At 42.4% G+C, this 20,944-nt stretch overlaps 1 protein-coding gene and 1 long non-coding RNA gene across 3 annotated transcripts in view; one reads left to right on the forward strand and one right to left on the reverse strand.

Moving 5' to 3' along the window:
- Nucleotides 1-6,052: 6,052 nt before the first annotated feature.
- On the reverse strand, nucleotides 6,053-17,085 carry LOC139185728 (uncharacterized). The gene is made up of 2 exons (XR_011569207.1): nucleotides 16,822-17,085; nucleotides 6,053-6,944 (listed from the first exon to the last, which is right to left on the reverse strand). It is a non-coding gene; the product is annotated as an uncharacterized lncRNA (long non-coding RNA).
- Nucleotides 11,014-20,944, forward strand: part of DCTN1 (dynactin subunit 1) — a 29,991-nt gene continuing 20,060 nt past the window's right edge. Inside the window, exon 1 of one of the 2 annotated variants that reach the window (XM_070798415.1) lies at nucleotides 11,014-11,250. The gene's annotated coding sequence lies outside the window, so the exon portion shown is untranslated. Of the gene's footprint in view, nucleotides 11,251-17,832; nucleotides 17,852-20,944 lie in introns of those variants that run through there. The other variant, XM_070798416.1, reaches the window with a different exon arrangement.

Consider the following 20,944-nt stretch of genomic DNA (forward strand, 5'->3'; position numbering starts at 1 on the left):
TTTTGAGCATTATCTTGCTAGCATGAGAAATGAGTGCAATTATATGGTAGTTTGAACATTCATTTTAGGAATCAGTGAACTAAAATGGACAGAAAGGGGTGAATTTAATTCAGATGACCATTATATCTACTACTGTGGGCAAGAAACCTTTAGAAGAAATGGAGTAGCCCTCATAGTCAACAAAAGAGTCCAAAATGCAGTACTTGTGCAATCTCAAAAAGGACAGAATGATCTCAATTCATTTCTAAGGCAAGCCTTTCAACATCACAGTAATCCAGTCTGTGCCCCAACCACTAATGCCAAAGAAGCTGAAATCGAATAGTTCTGTGAAGACCTAGAAGACCTTCTAGAGCTAACACCATAAAAAGATGTCCTTTTCATCATAGGGGAATGGAATGCAAAAGTAGGAAGTCAAAAGATACCTGGAAAACAGGCAAGTTTGCCTTGAGGTACAAAATGAAGGAGAGCAAATGCTAACAGAGTTTTGCAAAGAGAACACAGTGGTTATAGCAAACACCCTCTTCCAACAACATGAGAGATGATGCTACACAGGGACATCACCAGAGGGTCAATACCAAAATTAAATTGATTATATTCTTTGCAGCTGAAAATGGAGAAGCTCTTTGCAGCAAAAACAAGACCTGGAGTTGACTGTGGCTCAGATCATCAGCTCCTTATTGCAAAATGCAGGCTTAAATTGAAGAAAGTAGGGAAAACCACTAGGTCATTCAGGTATGATCTAAATCAAATCTCTTATGATTATGAAGTTCAGTTCAGTTCAGTTCAGTTCAGTCGCTCAGTCGTGTCCGACTCTTTGCGACCCCATGAATTGCAGCATGCCAGGCCTCCCTGTCCATCACCAACTCCTGGAGTTCACTCAGACTCACGTCCATCAAGTCAGTGATGCTATCCAGCCATCTCATCTTCTGTCATCTCCTTCTCCTCCTGCCCCCAATCCCTCACAGCATCAGAGTCTTTTCCAATGAGTCAACTCTTCACATGAGGTGGCCAAAGTACTGGAGTTTCAGCTTCAGAATCATTCCTTCCAAAGAAATCCCAGGGCTGATCTCCTTCAGAATGGACTGGTTGGATCTCCTTGCAGTCCAAGGGACTCTCAAGAGTCCTCTCCAACACCACAGTTCAAAAGCATCAATTCTTTGGCGCTCAGCCTTCTTCACAGTCCAACTCTCACATCCATACATGACCACAGGAAAAACCATAGCCTTGACTCGACGGACCTTTGTTGGCAAAGTAATGTCTCTGCTTTTGAATATGCTATCTAGGTTGGTCATAACTTTCCTTCCAAGAGTAAGCGTCTCTTAATTTCATGGCTGCAGTCACTATCTGCAGTGATTTTGGAGCCCAAAGAAATAAAGTCTGACACTGTTTCCACTGTTTCCCCATCTATTTCCCATGAAGTGATGGGACCGGATGCCATGATCTTTGTTTTCTGAATGTTGAGCTTTAAGCCAACTTTTTCACTCTCCACTTTCACTTTCATCAAGAGGCTTTTGAGTTCCTCTTCACTTTCTGCCATAAGGGTGGTGTCACCTGCATATCTGAGGTTATTGATATTTCTCCTGGCAATCTTGATTCCAGCTTGTGTTTCTTCCAGTCCAGCATTTCTCATGATGTACTCTGCATAGAAGTTAAATAAGCAGGGTGACAATATACAGCCTTGACGAACTCCTTTTCCTATTTGGAACCAGTCTGTTGTTCCATGTCCAGTTCTAACTGTTGCTTCCTGACCTGCATACAGATTTCTCAAGAGGCAGATCAGGTGGTCTGGTATTCCCATCTCTTTCAGAATTTTCCACAGTTTATTGTGATCCACACAGTCAAAGGCTGTGGCATAGTCAATAAAGCAGAAATAGATGTTTTTCTGGAACTCTCTTGCTTTTTCCATGATCCAGAGAATGTTGGCAATTTGATCTCTGGTTCCTCTGCCTTTTCTAAAACCAGCTTGAACATCTGGAAGTTCACGGTTCACATATTGCTGAAGCCTGGCTTGGAGAATTTTGAACATTACTTTACTAGCGTGTGAGATGAGTGCAATTGTGTGGTAGTTTGAGTATTCTTTGGCATTGCCTTTCTTTGGGATTGGAATGAAAACTGACCTTTTCCAGTCCTGTGGCCACTGCTGAGTTTTCCAAATTTGCTGGCATATTGAGTATAGCACTATCTCAGCATCATCTTTCAGGATTTGCAAGAGCTCCACTGGAATTCCATCACCTCCACTAGCTTTGTTCGTAGTGATGCTTTCTAAGGCCCACTTGACTTCACATTCCAGGATGTCTGGCTCTAGGTCAGTGATCACACATGATTATGCAGTGGAGGTGACAAATAGATTCAAGGGATTAGATCTGATAGACAGAGTGCCTGAAGAACTATGTGAGATAAAAAGTGTTTTCTTTTAAGCCACTGAGTTTGTAATAATTCATTATGCAGCAATAGACCACTAATACAGGATCTAGTGATAACAAACTTCTTCAATTTTATTTGTTTGAAGATTTCTTTATTTTGCCTTCATTGTTTTAAACTTCAAGAGAAGTATAGTTGATTTAAAAAAATTTAGGTGTACTGCAAAGTGATTCAGTTACATATATTTTAATATTATTTTTAAAATTCTTTTAAATTATAGGTTATTACAGATAGTGAATATAGTTTCCTATGATGTACAGTAGGTCCTTGTTATTTATTTAATTAAAATTTTAAATTTTACATTGGAACAAAGTTGATTTACAATGTTAGTTTCAGCAAAATAATACAGCTATATATATACATATATCCATTCTTTTTCAGATTCTTTTCCTATAAAGTTTATTACAGAATATTGAGCACACTTCCCTGTGCAGTAGATCTTTGTTGATTATCTATTTTATATATAGTAATATGCATATATTAATCCCAAAGTCTTAATTTATACTTCTCCTCAACTTTTCCTTTTTGGTAACCATAAATTGTTTTTGAAGTTTGCTTTTGTTTTGTAAATAGGTTCATTTATATCATCTTTTTAAAAAAATTCTACATATAAGTGATATCATATGATATTTATTTTTCTCTTTCTGACCTACTTCACTTAGTATGATAATCTCTAGGGCCATTCATGTTGCTGCAAATGGTAGTATTTCATCCTTTTTATAGCTGATTAATATTCCATGGTGTATATATATGTATTCTTTATCCATTAATTGTTGATAGACATTTAGGTTGCTTCCCTATCTTGCCTATTATAAATAGTGCTGCAATGAACACTGGGGTGCATATATCTTTTTGAATTAGAGTTTTCATTTTTTTCCAGATATATGTCCAGGAGTGAGATTGCTGGATCATATGGTAAATGTATTTTCAGTTTTTTAAACAATTTCCATATTGTTTTCCATAATTTCCATAGTTCCATAAGTTGGTTGTACCAATTTACATTCCCACCAACAGTATAGGGGAGTTGTCTTTTCTCCATACCTTCCCTAGCATATATTAAAAAAAAAATTTAGCACACTGCCTGGCTCGTAGGATCTTAGTTCTTTGACCAGGGATTGAAACTGCCCCCTGCAGTGTAAGTACAAGGCCTAACCACTAGACCACTAGGAAATTCTCCCCAGCATTTATTATTTGCAGACTTTTTGATGATGGACATTCTGACTAGTGTGAGGTGATACCTCACTGCAGTCTTGATTTGCATTTCTCTAATAATTAGTGGTTCTCTCTAATAAATTTTTGGGCTCCAAAATCACTGCAGATGGTGACTGCAGCCATGAAATTAAAAGACGCTTACTCCTTGGAAGGAAAGTTATGACCAACCTAGATAGCATATTCAAAAGCAGAGACATTACTTTGCCAACAAAGGTCCGTCGAGTCAAGGCTATGGTTTTTCCTGTGGTCATGTATGGATGTGAGAGTTGGACTGTGAAGAAGGCTGAGCACCAAAGAATTGATGCTTTTGAACTGTGGTGTTGGAGAGGACTCTTATGAGTTCCTTGGACTGCAAGGAGATCCAACCAGTCCATTCTGAAGTAGATCAGCCCTGGGATTTTTTTGGAAGGAATGATGCTAAAGCTGAAACTCCAGTACTTTGGCCACCTCATGCGAAGAGTTGACTTATCGGAAAAGACTCTGATGCTGGGAGGGATTGGGGGCAGGAGGAGAAGGGGACGACAGAGGATGAGATGGCTGGATGGCATCACTGACTTGATGGATGTGAGTCTCAGTGAACTCCAGGAGTTGGTGATGGACAGGGAGGCCTGAAGTGCTGTGATTCATGGGGTCGCAAAGAGTCAGACACGACTGAGCGACTGAACTGAACTGAATAATTAGTGATGTCAAGCATCTTTTAATGTGCCTGTTGGTTATATCTTCTTTGGAGAAATGTCCATTTAGGTCTTCTGCCCATTTTTTAATTGGGTTGTTTTTTGATATTGAGCTATGTAAGCTATTTATATATTTTGGAAATTAATTCCTTGTTGGTTACAAATATTGTCTCCCATTCTGTAGGTTGTCTTTTTGTTTTATTTATGTTTTCCTTTGCTGTGCAAAAGCTTTTAATTAGGTATCACTTGTTTACTTTTGCTTTTGTTTTCATTACCCATTACTAGGAGACGTATCCCAAAAAAATCTGTTGCAATTTATGCCAAAGAGTGTTCTGCTTGTGTTTCCCTCTAGGAGTTTTATAGTATTCAGTCTTGCATCTAGGTCTTTCTATTTGGTCACACCTCTTGCAGGATCTCAGTTCCGTGAAAGCCCAAAATCCTAATCACTAGGCTACCAAGGAACTCCCTACATTTATGTCTTTAATCCATTTTGAGTTTATTTTATATGTGTTATTAGAGAATGTTCTCATTTCATGCTTTTACATGTAGTGGTCCAGGTTCCCCAGCACCACTTATTGAAGAGACTCTCTTTTCTCCATCTTATATTCTTGCCTCCTTTGTTGTAAATTAATTGACAGTAAGTGTGTGGGCTCATTTCTGGGCCTGCACCATTGATCTATATTTCTGTTTTTGTGCCGGTACCACACTGTTTTGATTACTGTCATTTTGCAGTATAGTCTGAGGTCAGGGTGTGTGATTCCTCCAGTTCCATTCTTTCTCAAGATTGTTTTGGCTATTCAGGGTCTTTTGTGTTTCTATATAAATTAAAAAAAATTTTTTTTGTTCTGGTTTTGTGAAAAATGCCATTGGTAATTTGATAGTGATTGCATTGAATCTATAGATTGACTTCGGTAGTATGGTCATTTTAACAGTACTGCTTCTTCCAGTCCAAGAACATGATTTGTATCTTCAATTCATCTGTTTGTATCCTCTTCAATTTCTTTCATCAGCATCTTACACTATTTTGAGTAGAAGTCTTTTGCCTCCTTAGGTAGGTTTATACTTAAGTATTTTATTCTTTTTGATGCAATGGTAAATGAGATTGTTTCCTTAATATTTCTTTTTGATATTTCATTGTTAGTGTATAGAAATGCAACAGATTTCTGCATATTAATTTTGTATCCTGCAACTTAACCAAATTCATGGATGAGTTCTAGTAGTTTTCTGGTGGCTACCTTAGGATTTTCTATGTATAGTATCATGTCATTCACTTCTTTCTTTCTAATCTGAATTCCTTTTATTTCTTTTTCTTTTCTGATTGCTGTATCTCCTGTAGTGGAAGCATGGAGTCTTAACCACTGGATCACCAGGGAAGTCCCCCACTCCCCAAATTGTTAAAAAGTTATTAGTGGGGCTTCCCTGGTAGCTCAGTGGTAAAAAATCTGCGTGCCAATGCAGGAGACACCGGTTGGATCCCTGATCTGTGAAGATCCCACATGCTGCGGAACAACTCAGCCCATGTGCCACAGCTATTGAGCCTGTGCTCTAGAGCCTGGGAGCTGCCAACTGCTGAGCCCATGTTCTACAACTACTGAAGCCTATGCACCCTTGAGACTATACTCTACAACGAGAGAAGCCACCACAATGAGAAGACTGCTCGTTGCAACTAGAGAGTAGCTCCCACTCACTGCAACTAGAGAAAAAGCCCACATGCACAGCAACGGAGACCCAGAGCGGCCAGAAAATTTTAAAAGTTATTAGAATATTTATCAATTAAAGACAATTTTAAAATTTACATTTTATTTCTTTTGGACAGCTCCACCACTCCAGTACTCTTGCCTGGAAAATCCCATGGACGGAGGAGCCTGGTGGGCTGCAGTCCATGGGGTCGCAAAGAGTTGGACACAACTGAGCGACTTCACTTTCACTTTTCATGTTCATGCATTGGAGAAGGACATGGCAACCCACTCCAGTGTTCTTGCCTGGAGAATCCCAGGGACGGCGGAGCCTGGTGGGGTCACACAGAGTTGGACACAACTGACACGACTTAGCAGCAGCAGCCGCAGTATAACTAATGTAGATGCTTCTCTTCTCTGCATGTGTCCTCCGCCATACCTGACTTTGCCACCTTTGATTTGCTCTCTGCCTTTATCTAATCCCTTCTCCATGTCTCAGCCTGAAAAACCACTTCCTCCCTCCTGGAAACAGCATTCCCTTTTTTAGTTCAGTTCAGTCGCTCAGTCATATCCGACTCTTTGCGACCCCATGGACCACAGCACGCCAGGCCTCCCTGTCCAGCACCAACTTCCAGAGTTTACTCAAACTCATGTCCATTGAGTTGGTGATGCCATCCAACCATCTGATCCTCTGTCGTCTCCTTCTCCTCCTGCCTTCAATCTTTCCCAGTGTCAGGTCTTTTCAAATGAGTCCTTTGAACTTTTTTCAAGGGGAGTTTTTTTCCCTCTTGGTTCCTCCCCATTTTCTGAAGTGCCTAGAAGTCTACCCAAATGAACGCAGATGTTCTTCTCTGTTCAATATCAGGGATTGGAAGGATGGGCTCTAGTCATACAAATTGGAGTTTTAGGGTCTTTGGAGTCTTGTTCACGGTCCCTACCAGACAAGGCCTCAGGTTGGCACCTGTAAAAAAACATGTAAGACAGAGACAGTATTAATTTTCTTTGAAGACGACTCAGTCTAATTCAATATAAAAGAAACAATATGTCTCCTGTTTGTACGTTGTGTCTTCAGACCCCTTTTCATTATGTTGAAAAGGATTTGGGTCTTTCTTGTATCACTACCCCGCTTCTAACCAAGGCTTGGCATCTTCACATGAAAACTCAGCATATCTGTTAAAGGTTGTTAAAGCACTCAGAGAGATGGCTCCAGTTCAAATTAAAAAAATATATTTTAAAACAAATTCAAAGCAGATCAAGATGTATTAATACGGAAAACCTCCAAAATGTAGTGTCTCATGGAGATAAAAACAAGGTTCAGCACAGGGAACTATATTTAATATCTTATATTAACCTACAATAGAAAAGAATTTGAAAAAGGATATCTATATATGTATATATACATATATCTGAATCACTTTGCCATACACCAGAAATATAACATTGTAAATCAACTATACTTCAATTAAAAAAAAAAAAAGGTTTAGAACAGTGTGTATACAAAGTTGCTCTTTACATCTAAAATGCTTGCAATTTCAGAGGCTGACTCTGCAACCAAAAACAAAACATGGCATCAAGTTACTTTGGGTAAGGATCTTGGGGATGGGATAAATGAGGTATGTGCTGCTGCTGCTAAGTCACTTCAGTTGTGTCTGACTCTGTGCGACCCCATAGGCGGAAGCCCACCAGGCTCCCCCGTCCCTGGGATTCTCCAGGCAAGAATACTGGAGTGGGTTGCCATTTCCTTCTTCAATGAAGTATGTACTTTTTTTTTTTTTTTAAAGGTGCTTATTTACAGTAGCCAAAAGCTAGAAACAGCTCCCTAATCCATCAAATCCATTACAGGTGAATGGATAAACAAAATGTGGTGTGTGTATATATATGTGTATATATATATATACACACACACACACACACACGTATGTAATGAATGTTTTTCAGCTTAAAAGGGAAAGAAATGATGACACATACTACAACATAAACAAATTTTGAAGACATAAGCCAGACACAAAAGGAAAAATATTGTATGATTCTATTTATATGGAGTACTTAGAAAAGTCAAATTTATAGAGATAGAAAGTAGAATGCTTGTTACCAGAGACTAGGGTGAGGGGAGAAAGGGGAATTAGTGTCTAATGGATACAGTTTCCATATGGAAAGATGAAAAAATTCTAGAGATGGATACTGGAGATAGTTGCAAAATAAGGTAAATGTACTTAGTGCCACTGAACTGTACACTTAAAAATAGTTAAAATGGTAAATTTCATGTATGTTTTACCACAGTAAAAAATACATGTACACTGAGCCTTTAAAAGCCTTTAAATTTATATTTTATACCATTTCTCTTTACCTGCAGGGTATAAAGACCATTTCTACTAAAATTATAGATACACTTAGTATTTGGCACAGATGTATCCTACAGATAAACCTGCTCACATATGGAATGTCATATGTACAAGGTGATTCATTGTAGCATCATTTGCAATAGCAAAAACTGGTATCCCACTAGAAGAGGATGGTTAACAAATTATGTTTCCATGCAACAGAGTACTATGCATCTCAAAAAATGAATGAGGAAGATCTCTATTTACTGATTTAGAAAGGTTTCCAGGATATATTGTTAAGTGAAGAAGTAAGGTACAAGTGTATATAGTATGCTATTTTGTGGATAAGAAGTGGGAGGAGTAAGAAACCGAGCAACTTGCTGAGCAATTTGCTGAGTGAGAAACTGACACCAAGGGTTAACTACAGTGTGCAAGGAGGAAGGAGTGGATAGGGAGAGGGGTTGCAGTGAGGTTTCTCAGTGCACACTTTTAATATTGTTCTGATTTTTGAATCACACTAGTACATTATCTATCTAGAATAATAACAAGAAATACTTGCTGCTCATTCGTGTCTGACTCCTTGTGACTCCATGGACAGCAGCACACCAGGCTTCCTGTCCTTCACCATCTCCTGGAGTTTGCTGAAACTCATGTCCACTGAGTTGATGATGCCATCCAACCATCTCATCCTCTACCACCCCCTTCTCCTCCTGCCTTCAATCTTTTCCAGCATCAGGGACTTTTCCAATGACTCAGCTCTTCGAATCAGGTGGCCAAAGTATTGGAGCTTCAGCTTTAGCATCAGTCCTTCCAATGAATATTCAGGGTTGATTTTCTTTTGAATTGACTGGTTTGATCTCCATACTGTCCAAGAGACTCTCAAGAGTCCTCTCCAGAAATACTTAGCCGATGAAATGGGAAAAAGAGGGGCAGTAGTGGAGAGATTCATCCTTTCTACCATTTACCACCCCCACTTCCACCCCACCAACAGTTGTGTGGATTTTTCAGGCTGTTTTTCAATCTGAGATTAACTGAGACAAACATAATATTGCAATAAGTTACACTTCAGGCTCTTTCTATTCTTGACATTCTCATTTTACGAAAGACGAAATAGAGGTTGGGAGACGTTAAGTAAACAACTCAAGGACTGAGACAATGGGTAAACAGAATTTGAACTCATTCTCTATCAGATCCTGACTCTTCCAACATCCTTGTACAACTATGTCTGAACACTTGTTCTATTTTTTTTTTTATTTCTTTGGCATAATTAGAAGTGGGTTCATTAGGTCAGGGAATTTGTACTTTCCAACGTTTTCTTTTTTTATAACTGAGATTTTATTGGTTGTTTTGAGTATCAGTACACAGAAATTTCAATTTGTATATAATTCTTAACATTTGTACCAAAAATCTAAAAAAATAATGTAGTTTTGATTCTTTTCTGAACAGTTTTCCTAGAACTTTTCAGCTTACATTTGGAGGCAAATTTTCCTTAACAGGATATCCAGTACAATATAGGAAGTTCCACCAGTCACAATTTAATGTCATACTACATACTCAAAATTTCAATCGTTCACAGCACATTAACAATGTTACTAGGAGAACTGGACCACCACTGCTAAAGATGCTACAGGGCACAAAATTCTGACCAGGAGAGCCAAGATCAAGCAGTGGTTTGTTGTAGGATACAATTGTACCAAAAACAGGAAGAGAAGTAATAGTATCCAAGACATTGAATGCACAACTGACTCCGAACTGCCATTTTAGTCTGCTTTATATTATAGAGTATAAAAGCTCACCTCAATTTATGGAATGTTATTGACCCCCCTGACAATCAAACCCCCCCATATTCAATATCCCACTATTTTCTGGTTGAACCAAAAAATAACCAGCAAATGATTTCACCTCTTAAAAAAAAAAAAAAAAAAAAAGCACTTACACTTAAAAAGTGGAATGAGAGAGGATTCTTTCTTTTTAAAAAAATGTTTTTAGAGCTGTCAAAAAACTTGAGTTTACAAAATAGTTGATAAAAATAATCGTCTGGATTGTACAAGAAGGGAGACGGACCACTGATAGGATAGGGTGTGATATTAATCAGACTTGGCTTCTTCTGCTTCATCAAAGGCTGGGCTCTCCTTTTAGTCTCTTGGTTAGCCTCTTCGGCCTGTTTCCCCGTTGTTCCCTTTGTTTGACTTTTTTGTCTGACGATTTATCCTTTCCTGCTGCCTTCTTCAGCTTCGTTCCCACTTTTGCAGGAGCCGATTTAGATGACAATCTCGCAGATGTCCTCTTGGGCTCTTTCTTCTGCGCCACCTTGTCGGATCGGACTAGTCTGGGGAGCCGTGACCGCTGGGCGCGAGCGCGCCAGATGCCTGCAAGCCTTCGCGAAGCTGAAGTGCCCGGCAGCTGCGGCAACCCCGGCCCAAGTGTTTTTTAAATTAAAAACTACCGGAGTTCATTATGTACATTTTCATTATTTTATATTTACCACTACTGTTTTAATTAATAGCCTAGCACGGAAAAGCGTAGCGAGTTTCTGGGGGAACTTTGACCAAAGCAAGAGTCGTCCAGGCCTTCTCTATGTTGTCTACCCTCTGCCGGCAGAGGGCGCTGGCCACCGCGCGCCTCTCCCCCGTGGTCCTAATCGGCTTCCCGTACAGTACGCACGCGCAAATTTCGCTCCAGGTGTCCGGCTTTGTGCCTGATCGAAGTCTCCCCGGCTGCGCTCAGCTCGCAGGGTTTAACCCGGGCTGGTCTTCGGGGAAGAGTAGCGTGTTCCCCCCGACCCAGAACACCTCTGGGCCTCAGAGACTAGAGGTCCTGGAGTGGGCCTACAGGGGTCTGGCGGCACGGCGGGCAGCCCGTGCGGGCGGGGTGGGACCCCGCTAAGGCTTGGGCGTCGGTCGCCAGTGGGGCCCGGAGCCGGGCGCGGAGCCCCTGACAGTACAGGTACGGAGGCGGCGACCATGGCAACTGCCTCCTCCTCCGCCGTGTTCGCAAGGCTCTTGGCTGTGTTCTGGGGGCTCGGCGCTCGCCTGGGGCGCGGCCGGGAGCCCGGTGTGCCGGGCAGGGGTCGGCAGGGGTGGGCCGCGGTGGGGGTGGGCACCCGCCTGGGTCTGGCCTGGTCTGACCCGTCTGAGCTCTTAGGCTGGCGGGGTCAGAGTGATTGCGTCTCCCAGTTCTTCCGGAACTGCAGGGGTTCCCCTCCTTTCCTGGGAACGTGCAAGGCACTCCTGAACCTATTCCAAGCTACAGGTTTCCAGTGGGGCACATGGCTGAAAAGTTGTGTCAAACAGAAAAAAGAAAAAAGAGGACTAAAGCTGGAGGCCGATATGCTTTTGGTGTGTCTGTCTGCCATTCCTGGGGTCCGCCTTCACTGGCAGGGTGACTCTTGAGCAGTCATGATGCGCATCCCCAAACTAAATCACACAGATGAGGAGCTCCGCTGTTTTTCAAGAGGCGGTGATTTAGAAATGTACCCTCTTTTGTTACAGTGTGGAGACCAGCAAGCTCATCCTGACCCCTTGCCAATCCAGTATGCTTAAGGCACTGAGGGTCAGGGAACAATGAGGTGAAGGTTGACGTCCTTTACCTAGACTACGGCCGAGGCCCAAGGCACGGGGATGTTAACGATAGTAGTAAATGACAAATGTTCCCAAAAGGCTTTTTGTGCTCAAATATGTTTAGAAACTTCATGGTTCAAGTTTTCTCTTCCCAGGTGGCGCTAGTGGTAAAGAACTCCCGTGCCAACGGTGGAGACAGGTTCTATCCTTGGGTGGGGAAGATCCTGTGGAGGAGGGCGTGGCAACCCACTCCAGTATTCTTGCCTGGAGAATCGGATGGACAGAGGAGTCTGGCAGTCTGTAGTCCGTGGGGTCACAAAAGAGTCTGACTTAACTAAAGGAACTTAGCATGCAGCACGTGCATATTTAGAAACTTCAGCTTTCAATATGCTAATAGTATTTTTACCAAGAATTTCCCACTGGAAGTATAGTATGGAGTTTCCCAAATTTGAGTGGAAAATACTGTTTTTCTTGGGTATTACCTCTTGAGCATATAAGACAATTTGGAAAATGGAGTTTCAGAATTGGAAACTCAAGATTTGGAAGGGGGAGTTTAGGTCAGTGCTTTTCGAACTTGAATGGTGCATACACCTAGGGGTCTTGTTAAAGTACATGCTTTGGTTGGTTCTACATTTTAAACAAGTTCTTAGGTGATGCTGGTGGTCCGTGGACCACATACACTTTGAGCACAAGGGTGTGGGTCTCTGGGTTGAAAGAGACCATGTTCTATTCCTTGCCCTCCAGAACAAGCTGTGCTGCCTTGAATAATCTCTCCTCCTGTCCAGGCCTGTAAAATAGGAGACTGGACTGGAAGAGCGCAACTGTTTCTTTCAGATCTTGTGATAGTTGAATTCCTTCTAAAATATTCTTGCCCAGTGGCCAGTTTGGGCTTGAACATTTCTAGTAATGGGGAATTTACTGAATGTAAGGCATCCCATTTCATCACGAAATAGCTCAATATGGAAGTTTTTCATGTTGCTAAAATACCTCTCTATAACTTCCATCTTGTTGATCCTAGCTTATCTTTTAGAATCAGAGACATAAAAAATATAATTCCTCTTTAAAAGATGAGTCTTGGGAATTCCCTGGCAGTCCAGTGGTTAGGACAGTTCTTTCACTGCCAAGGGTCAGATTCAATTCCTGCTCAGGGAACTAAGATCCCACAAGCTGTGTGGCACAGCCTCTTAAAGTGTGAGATGTTTAAGACAGTGTTTCTACCATGTTTTCCCCAAACTGAATTGTCCTTTATTCTTCCCTGGCATTGTTTCAGATTTCTGTCTCTTAAATCTTGTCCTCCTGTGTGGAGGGTAGTGGAGTTGTAGCAGGACTTTGAAGGACGAGTGGGGCTTGCAAAACCAGGGGAAGCATCCTAAGCATTTGATAGTGGTGCCGAGATACGTCAGATCCAGAATGGTTTGACTCAAGTAGGAAATGTTATGTCACTGAAAGATTTGGGGCAAAGCAATATTTTACAGTGTGTAGTGGTTTTCCCGTAGTGTATAATGTGGTTGGAAATGAGGAAAGAGAGAGGCAGGGAGCCAGACAGGCTTCCCATACCAGTAAAGATGGCCTAGGATGATGATAATAGTAATGCCTTCTATTTATGTAACACTTTACAGAACTTTTCACAGACAGCCTTTCCTGTGAGGTAGGCAGAGTAGCTGTGACCCTGTTTTATAGATGAGGCACCAAAGTGGGTAAACGATTTGTCTTAATTTTCAAAGCTATTACATGGCAGACCAAAGTGATGACAGTGGTAACAGAGGAGAAAGGAAGAATGCAAAAGACAATACTGAGAAAGAATTGATAAGTTGGGCCTGACTGAACGAGAGTGCAGAGGAAAAGAAGTTGTTAGGGAAGAGTCAAAATGGGTGGGAAAATCATAGTACATGACTGACAGCTGCCATAGCTTGTACTCTGACAGACCTGATATTGTTAGTAGCTCTTTGGAGTTATAGGTCAGAAGGCATTGTAGAGGATTCCTAGCTTTGGCCTGTCTACAGATACCAGGTGGTGTGTGGGGGCTTTGGTTATCTGTCCCATGCCAAGGGAAATGAGAACTGGGTATTCAGTGTCCCCTGAGAAGGTAAGTGCTGAGCAGTTGACTGATTCAAGTCTATCTTAGGGTCCTTGCCATCCTGAAGTCTCTGGATGTGGTTTTATATAATTTTTCTTTCGAAGTTCCAGCTCGTACTGGTTGTACTTGGCTGACAAATTGGTTATCCAGTCTGACCTCCCTAAGCTCTGACGTATCCACTGAGGGTTTCAAGGAAACAGAGACTGGAGCCTTGTCATTCCTAAAACCTTACTGAAGCTATTTTCCCAGATCTACACGTCCTCTAGAGCCTAGAGGTCTTTCTTTCTCTTGTCCTTTTACCTTAGAAGCATATGAAATTGAGATTTATTGCCACTGCTGAATTCCATAGGAACTGGAGCTGTGCCCGCAGTTTTAGTTTCTTAGGCTCCTAACTGGAGAAGAAAGAGCTACCTTTGCTGGGGTGTATGTTGTATTTCCCCCATGGTGTCTCTGGGAAACCTATCAGAGCCAACTTATATCCCTAGAGCCTGATGTTGGTACAGGCTTCTGTTCAACATTGAGTATCTTCTCTGTTCAGTGCTTAGGATAATTGAGATGAATAAAAACTTTGCCCTGGAGGAATTCATGATGGGATAAGGACGACAGTATTGTAAGGAAGCTTCCCTGGTGGCTCAGAGGTTATTAAAGCATCTGCCTGCAATGTGGGAGACCTGGGTTCGATCCCTGGGTCGGGAAGATCCCCTGGAGGAAGAAATGGCAACCCACTCCAGTATTCTTGTCTGGAGAATCCCATGGATGGAAGAGCCTGGTGGGCTACAGTCCACGGGGTCGCAAAGAGTTGGACACGACTGAATGACTTCACTTCACTTCTTCATTTCAAGATAGGTGGATCCAAGTTTCTAAGAGGATTTGGGGATCAAAGAAGGGGTGATTGATGAGATTAGATTCGTAATGAGGCCAGGTTTTTAATGGCCTGCAGTTTTGTGGGAGGGAAGTCTCTGGAGGTTTTCAGGCAGGGAGGTGATGTGGTTATATTTTGGGAAGCTAATTGTGGAAATAGACTGAAAGGGGAGGATCTGGATAAGGAACATCAGGAGAATCTTGTAACAACCTGGGCTTGGCTTCAGGCTGAATTAAGGATTAGTGTGAATGGGAAGAAGGGGAGGAATCAGAGATTGTAGAGACAGAGATTCCCTGATGTAAGGACTAATTAATTGAGAACAAGAGAGGGAATTGTCCAGGATGACTCAGTTTTCTATTCTGGATGGATGGTGGTACCAGTAAAAAGGAGAATATAGAAGAGGAACATTTGCTGGGGGAAGATTCCATGTGTTTTGGGTCATGTTGAATTTGGGGGTCTGTGGCCCTTAACAGATAGGTGGAAATGTGGGTCTGGAGTTCAGAAGAGAGTTTGTGTCTTGGGGTGGTGGATGATGCTGTTGGAATGGATGATCCCAGTCATGCTTACAGAAGGCTGAAGGTGACAGAGGAAATGACAAGGCTTAGTGGGCAAGGTAAGAGAGAATGTTGTCCAGGGAGCTACAGAGGAAAAAGTTGCAGGAAGAAAATCAGCAGCGTCTGTTGCTACAGGGAGGTCGAGTAGGATGAGCTTGGAAAATGTACGTGGAGATTGGGCAGTTAAGAGATTGTGGTTACCAGGACTCATTTTTTTTTTTAGTGTGAGCAGCTTTAGTGGAGTCATAAGGACAGGAGCCAAGTCAATTGAAGAGTGGATGGAAAGTGAGGATAAGGAGGATGTGCTCTGAGTAGTTTGGCAAGGAAGGAAGGAAGATGGTGGCAGCTTGTGGAGGAGTAGCAGAGACAAGCGTCAGGTTTTTCTAGAAGTCTTGAGCGTGGGCTATCCAATGAGAGGTCACATTTGAAGGCGCAAAGGAAAAGATGATCGCAGAGGAGGGTGGAGGGTTGTCTGAAAAGAAGACATCATTTCTTTTGAAGAGGAATGACTGAAGAAAGGGAAAGAATGTAGGAAGAAAGAGGCAATGATGGACACATCTAAATTTGCAAATAGGGTCTGTCTCCTTTCTCAGCAAGGTTATCTGTTGGGGGAGGGGCTCTGGTGTGGGCTCAGATAGGAACACGGACTTGAGAGTGGCAAGGGAAGGCTTAAACAACTGTCCAGAGAGGAAAGGGAAAGAGAGCAGACTCAAGATCGCTCCAAGAACATGGCATACTTCTGAACTTGAATCCTGCACTGAGGTCTCTCTTTCCTCTTCTTTGTAATAATTATGGCTGGCATTTATTGAATGTGTCATCCCAGGCACTCTTATAAGTGCTTTTCAGCCCTGTTAGAAAAGTATTGTTATTACCTGTGTTTTACAAAAGAAGAAATTGAGGCATGGAACAGTAGTATTTATGTTTGATGAATCTCTTGTTTCTGCAGAAATGGCATTCCTTCTCTGAGGCATCAGAGAAAGGCAGAAATTTGCTCCCAAGTCCCAGTTTCTGGTCATAAGGGGCTGGAGTTTAGGGCTGATAAGGAGGGAGCTTTACCAGGGCAGTCTGTGGGTATGATAGTGGATGGGTGGGCAGGGTGGTGGGGTCAGGGTTGCTGCTATCTTTTTGCAACTACATATGGAATTCTGAAATCCTTATGTGACTTCCCAGCAGCCTGACTAGAAGGACAAGTGACTGTAATGATTTGTTACGTATTGCAGGCTGACGCTGTGTCACTTGAGATGGTGAATAAGAAAAGAGATCTTGTCTCAACCAGAGAAAAAATTTTTTTCTGCCAGTTATGGAACTAGGCAGATCTATAACCTTTCATAATAACATGCATTATTAACACTCAATTTTGATGTTTCCCCATTGGTGTGATAGAATTTGTCGGTAAGGTGCACACCTGACTTGAGTGAAAGAGGAGAATGATGAGATGGCATGGATGGAAGAGAATGGACTTACCTTTTCCTGCTGCAGCCACTGGAGCATCATTTCTGTGTCCTTCCTCTTGAGGTTGCCATGGATACGCCTTTGCTTGGTGACTTGAGGGGATTGATTTCCGTTATGATCAGTTGATGACGTGGGTTTAAACAGAGAAAGGACAGAATGCTCTGCTTCTGGGGAGTGGCTGGTGAGCTGCCCAAAAGGCAGAGCCAAGCATAGCCGAGGTGGCTGTGGCTTTGCTGGCTGCTTTGGGTTTTGCTGAAGTTGTGAAATGGTGCATCTCTCTCTCTACAGCGCAGGCTCAGAGTTCCCCGTCCTCAGGGTCCTAGTGCCAGGGACTTGTTGGTTGATCGAGGGGAGGAAGCAGCAGTCTGTTAACTAGGACTCCCACTAGCTCTGGGAGGGTTGTGGTTCTCAAATACAGGGCTGGACTCAAGTGCCTGTTGCCTTGCTGCAAAAGCACCTTTCTTGAGGATAAGTGAGGCGTATTGTGTAGCTTTCCTTGCTGGAGGTCTGGGCCCTTTGGAAGTGGTCTGGCGGTCACTGGATATTCCTAGAGGGGAATATCCTGGGAGGGAGTAGACCTGTTTTCAGTTTGGGAGTGGGCTACAGAAATTTCTGGGAATAAATGAAGAGCTTGGAGAGGTTAAAAAAAAAGTCTGTTTAGGGTCTAGGTCCTGTCTGTGAGATTTGCAAGGCAGGAACAAAAGGCTCCGTGTATCTTCTTTCCGGGTATATCAGGAATCCAGCCTTCCGAGCTTCCAGTCCCCAAGCTTCTGTTCCCATCTCCTTTCCTGACTCCTGAGGGACTTATATCCACACGTATCCCTCCCCTTAGAGATGTACAACTGCACCCTAGTTTTAAGAAAATCTGTATCTTGCTGATTACCTTTATGTTTCATTTTATCTCTTTGCAACCAAATCAAAATACCCAGTGCCTGATGCAAGTGTGTGGACCCTGCTGTCAGACTGCCTGAATTTCAGACCTCCACAGGTGGAATCAGAGAAAGCAAACGATTGGGTTAGCCCAGGATCAAGGTTTGGTAAGGTGAGACAAGAAGAGGTCAGGGGGTCAAAGGATTCTGGTATACCAGTAAAAAGCAAGGTGGAAATGGTGCAGACTGGGTGCCAAAGAGACTTTTCCTCCTTAACAGTTCCTCCTTAATTCCCAATCATCTACTTCTTTTCCTGTCATTTCTGAAATGTTCACCAAGTCCACTGGTAACCTGTTTATCAGACTTAGATTTGTGTCCCTTGTTTCTTCCCGTTTTCCTAGACTTTTTAGCAATTTTTAATGTCATTGGGAAGAAAAATGGATTAGAAATCCAGGGAGTATCTGTTTTCTGGTTGAGGTAACACCTAACTTAGAAGTGTTCTGTGTGACTTGGGATGGGTCTCAAAGATGCTGTTGAAGGATCACCTACCTGTTGTTGTTGTTTAGCCGCTCCAGTCGTGTCTGACTCTCTGCGACCCCATGAACCGTAGCTGCCAGGCTTCTCTGTCCGTGGGATTTCCCAGGCAAGAATACTGGAGTGGATTGCCATTTCCAGCTAGTCAAATGTGCCCCACTGGCTATGAGACTTAGATGAGTTGTTTGACTTTTGAGACTTGTAAAATGGAAATAATGGAATCCGTGTTGTCGTCATCACAGGTTCGTGTTGGAAGGAGATCGTGAAATTCATGTGTTAGTGGTCACAGTTAAATTTGCCCCTGAGAAGGCCTTGTGACTTATTTCCTCTCTCTTAACATGTTCGGTTTCCCTTCCCAACTCTGTTATCATCATTCTCGTTGCTCCTGCTTGAGAAACCCCAGGTTTCTTCATCCCTTTACTTGGCCATGCACTCATCTCTGCACCCACTTATTCGTGCAACACCTGAGTTCCTACTGTGTGCAGTTGTCATTGATGTGCCCTCTCAGTGATGACGAAAACAGCGTCTACAATTTGTTGAGCACGTGTTCTGTGCTAAGCGCTGTGCTAAATGCTTTACTTCTGTCTTAGTTAATGTTCACAGCATCCCTGTGAGATAAGTATTATTTCCCCCCTTTTTCAGATAAGGTAACGAGGGCTCTGAAAATATGTTAGCTAGAGTCATACCGGTGAGGAAATGGGAGAACCAAAGCTGTATCCAGATCTGTCCATCTCCAGAGCCCAGACAGGCCTGCTGCTGCTTTCCCCATGTTTGATCTATCGTAGGTCCTTCTCAGGGTTGTTTTTTTTTTTTTTGGTGGTGTCTCTGAATCGGTCCATTTCTTCTTCCCTTTCTTTTTCTCTTTTGAGCCCAGTTCAGACCCCCTCCAAGCCTTGCTCACTATTGCCGGTAGTGTCCTTGCTGTCATCCCTGTCTGTATCAAGTTGCTATGCCTCAACTCCATCCCTCTGTCCACCACCTGTTTGATGTTCCTAAAATAGTTTTCACTATGCCAGTCTCCTGCTCAGGAAGAGTCTGGCTTCCTGTTGCTATTGGATCCAATTCATCTATCTCTACCTGTTGTTAAACTCCCTGAATCTATCCATATTTACCTTCTAATACATCTCAACATCAGTGTTAGTTCATTCAAAATGTTTGACACCCTGTGCCAAGAGTTGATGGAATCATAAAGAGGAAAAGTTGTGGAGTCTGCTTTAACAGGCTTACAGTATGATAGGAGAACTCATTTAGAATTCTTTACTTCAGCCAAGCTAGGCATCTTTAATTTTCCCCACTCAAGCAGAATTATTCTTTGTCTATTCATACTGTAGTCACAAATTATGTTTGTAGGCCTTTCCTTTCCACACCACCCCCCCCCGCAAGAAAACCTCATATAAGGCATAATCAAGTACCCCTTTTCTTTCTAGCTCACCTTGCTCCTCTCTGTAGTTCCTTATAATATGTATTGCCTAGACATTTTAAGACCTGTACAGCTTCTGCACTTTTTATAGAGTACTTTTATATGCTTTATCTTATTTGAATATTAATGTAGATATGCCAGGTGATGGTCTTACTTTATAGAAGAAACAGCATCCAAGAAATTCAGTTCAGTTCAGTCGCTCAGTCGTGTCCGACTCTTTGCGACCCCATGAATCGCAGCATGCCAGGCCTCCCTGTCCCTCACCAACTCCTGGAGTTCACTCAGACTCACGTCCATCGAGTCAGTGATGCCATCCAGCCATCTCATCCTCTGTCGTCCCCTTCTCCTCCTGCACGCAATCCCTCCCAGCATCAGTCTTTTCCAATGAGTCAACTCTTCGCATAAGGTGGCCAAAGTACTGGAATTTCAGCTTTAGCATCATTCCTTCCAAAGAAATCCCAGGGCTGATCTCCTTTAGAATGGACTGGTTGGATCTCCTTGCAGTCCAAGGGACTCTCAAGAGTCTTCTCCAACACCACAGTTCAAAAGCATCAATTCTTTGGCTCTCAGCTTTCTTCACAGTCCAACTCTCACATCCATACATGACCACAGGAAAAACCATAGCCTTGACTCGATGGACCTTTGTTGGCAAAGTAATGTCTCTGCTTTTCAGTATGCTATGACTGTATATACTTGTGTTGCTGGAGAGCTCTGTGATATCCTTAGACGTGTGCTCTTTTGAATCTTGGAAGATAATGTGGTCCGGAGGAAGAACATGTTTTTTTGGAGGCCTAGAACTAAGTGTGGTAACAGAGAGTAAAAGTGCACAGGGTTCTGATTCAGGCTTTGGCTCTAGTTTTGGCTCCTCTCCTTGTCTTCTGTGTAACTTCAGAGAAGTTACTCAGTTCTCCAAGCCCCAGTTTCTTGTCAGCGTTGTTCCTAGCCTGCCTCTCTGTGGGGTTATTTTGATGTCCAGATTTGATGATAACTTTTGTTATTAGCTAACTTTTGTTGAGTACTCATTGAATACTAGGCGCTGTCCTAAATGTTATACATGGATTGTCTCAGCTAGTCCTCACAGCAGCTCTGAGATGTTCTTTGCTCACAGTTGACAAATGAGCAGATTGAGGCTCAAAGATGTTAAGCAGCTGGACCAAGTTTTTGTAGCTATCAAATAGTGAAGCCATGAATTGAATGTAAGCAGTCTGAGTCTAGAACTGGTACTCTTAACCATAGTACTAACGACTGGTTTTTTAAGGTGCTCTGTAGACTGTAAGGTGCTCTGAACATGCAGAAGTCCAGTTTGCAAGGA

This window comes from Bos indicus, chromosome 11 (assembly GCF_029378745.1).
Source record: "Bos indicus isolate NIAB-ARS_2022 breed Sahiwal x Tharparkar chromosome 11, NIAB-ARS_B.indTharparkar_mat_pri_1.0, whole genome shotgun sequence".
In the NCBI taxonomy this organism is placed as follows: Eukaryota; Metazoa; Chordata; class Mammalia; order Artiodactyla; family Bovidae; genus Bos; species Bos indicus.